Here is a 3,177-nt window from a genome sequence, read left to right as displayed (position 1 = left end):
TCCGAAACACGTACAAACTCCGAAGCACGTACAAATTCTAAAGCACGTACAAATTCCGAAGAATGTGGAAACTCCAAAGCATGCACAAACTCCAAAACAAATGCAAACTCCAAAACACAACGGAAGTGCTCCAGGACGCTAGGGGCAGTGTTAAGCTTCTCTATGAGCAAAGCACACTGACTGTTAGCTAACGTCAGATTTGACTCCACCATAAACCAAACATTCATAATTAAAAAGAAATCAAACAAACAACAGTTTGCACATTACCTTTCCTATAAAGCGTGGTTGTTCTATTCTTGCAGGTGTGTTTATCCTATCCAACTCCATGTGTTTGCAACAAACTTGCCGTTTATTTTGCAAATCAAGCTCAACACTGCCCCTAGCGTCCTGGAGCACTTCCGTTGTGTTTAGGAGTTTGCATTTCTTTGGGAGTTTGCATTTCTTTGGGAGTTTTTACGTGCTTTTTGGAGTTTGTACGTGCTTTTTGGAGTTTGTACGTGCTTTGGAGTTTGTACGTGTTTTGGAGTTTATACGTGCTTTGGAGTTTATATGTGCTTTGGAGTTTGTACGCGTTTTGGAGTTTGTACGTGTTTTGGAGTTTGTACGTGCTTTGGAGTTTGCACGTGTTTTGGAGTTTTTTACGTGTTTTGAAGTTTGTACGTGCTTTGGAGTTTGAGCGTGCTACCACCATAGGTATTTGAGCCAACTCAACATACATTACACTGATGGAACTCATTAAGTTGAATTTTGATTGCTACAAAACTGCCCAAAAGTCTTGAATGACCCCTTGTTCTCCACCTGAAGGGAGAGAGTATGTAATCGAGTTCGCTTGTCTGTTTGTCTCCTTGTTAGCAGTCTATTGCCAAAGTTGTAAAGATATAATCTTTTTTTTATGGATCATCTTCAAACTTCGCAACAATATACTAGGCCAACAAAAAGCACCTAACTCACAGATTAATCCAAAGGGAAAATTATAAATGGATTGTTTAACACCTTTCTACTCATCGGAGCAAGTGCTTTTTTACTACAAGTTTCATTAACACACATTCATGAATGTTAGAAACAGCGATTTCTAACATTTACCCATATTTACTCAAATTCCAATGGATACATCAGAGGCAACTGAAAGAGTCGGGAAGAGTCAGGTATTGATCCATTGTCCCTCTAATCAGTAGATGACTAATTCCATCATCTGAGCCACAGCCGCCCCAGTGTGTTGGCTGCAGGCAACTTAGCAAAGAGCCAATTTGAAATTGCATCTTTGGGCACTTTGTTACTACCAGGCTGTAAAAAAAAAAAAGAAAAGAAAAGAAAAAGAAAACATAATTTGATTCCATTAGTTTTCTGTATTAACTGTAACTTTAGACCTTACTGCTAACTCCGTGACCGAACAAATTTCAGTAAGTTTGTTTTACACAACTTTGCTGTAATACACCATCACATGATCAGATTTTCTTGAAGGACATTGGTTTGCTGTGAACATGGCCTATATAACAAATGTATTAGTGTTAATTTTCACAAAAAGTTTGATTAATCCTTGAATCCCATGTTCAAATTTATCATAAATGTTAGTTTGTTGTTATTGATACATTTACTGCCATTATTGGTCAGTTCGTGCATTTTTTTACTTTCTTTTCACAATGCAAAATGTGTTCTTTTTGTATTTTTGAGTTCAGCTCCTTTTTATGCTTGAGATGAAAGTGTATGCTGTTAGCTATTTTTCTAACAAAAATTACTAATTTGTTATTTCTTCTTGTTCATTATTTTAAACTAAAAAGGCTGTTTTATGGTGTTATATGAAACCAAAAAATTGTGATTCGACTGTTTTGTTCAACTCTTGTATTGTGTCAGAAAATAAAATCATTAGCAAACTATATACTGTGGGATGGCTTTTTTTGTTCACAAATTGAGCTTGTGCATCTTAATATTACATGTGTTTATGCAACACTAAATAAAATCAAGTATACACAGAAAACATTGATATTGTGTACCGTACTTCCTTATCGCATATGTCCGGCCCTGCCGAGTAGTTGGTTAAAAAAAGGTTTATTTCTCAAGGCTTTGTGTGTACACATAATAGCTCATAGCTATAAAAGCTATTTTAAACCAAAGCAAAAATACTGACCAGGTCTTTCAGCTACAGCATCCTGTGATGCTGGAGATCAATGTGACTCTCTAGACCCTATTGTATTCACACATTCAAAGTTGAGTCATTTTATTGCTTCATCTGCCTTTGTTGGGCTTAAGAAACCAAGTGATTTGTATGGTGGGTCTAACGGTGTTGCCAGTGACATAATTCTCATTCTTTGGACTTTTTGTGATTATTTCTGTCCTGGATGCATTTGCATTTTGCCGTCATCTGCCGTGATCAGTATTTTGATCAATAAATAAACAAATAAATTAATAAACAATATCCATATCTCCCCTCCAGAAATGTTGCAGACCACACCAGATCACACCAAACCACACCGTTTTCCTTCAGCGGCACACAAACTGAAATCAGGTGACTGTTGTGGAAGTTTGCAGGAAGAAGAAACATAAAGGTTTGATGTTTTTTTCTTTCTATCCACATAGTGTTCAGATAACTAAAGAACTTTTGAAATGGAAAAAAGACATAATGGTAACTGTAATGTAATTACTTAATTTAGTACAATAACAGTTACATTATTGCATTACTGAAAAATATAACGCGATTACAGTAATGTGATTAACATCCAATACTATGCACTAAAAGTAGTTCTTCAACTTGCTTTGGTAAATTCTGATCAACATGATTAAGCCTTTGCTTTAGGTTTGATAACTTAAGCATTGAAAAACTGTCAATCTGATGTCAAATCTGACGTTAAATAGGTGATACAAACTTGCTTTTGCAAGTACCATTGTAATGTGTATATAATCGAACTGAGATTCTCTAAGGTGAAAAGGGTTGAATATGTTTGCAAGCAGCATATTCCATTAATCTTAATTGTAGGGCACTGCATGTATTATGATTGGGGCTGAGCCACCATAAAAGTTTGAGCCTAGAATCGCCCCTGCAGACACTTCTAATCAACCTAATGCAGGAGCCAAAATTATCCTGCAACCGAGACACTTATGACATACGCTGTTTTTGTGCCGAAATTTTAGGCTGAAGTTGTCTGAGAGCGGTGCAGTGTTTGTGCTGAGCCTCACCTCCCT

The sequence above is a fragment of the Copadichromis virginalis genome, linkage group LG16, assembly GCF_057382275.1.
Source record: "Copadichromis virginalis isolate Kocher_CV1m ecotype Utaka linkage group LG16, C_Virginalis_male_GT1.1, whole genome shotgun sequence".
Classification (NCBI taxonomy): domain Eukaryota; kingdom Metazoa; phylum Chordata; class Actinopteri; order Cichliformes; family Cichlidae; genus Copadichromis; species Copadichromis virginalis.
This window is presented reverse-complemented; position numbering follows the sequence as displayed.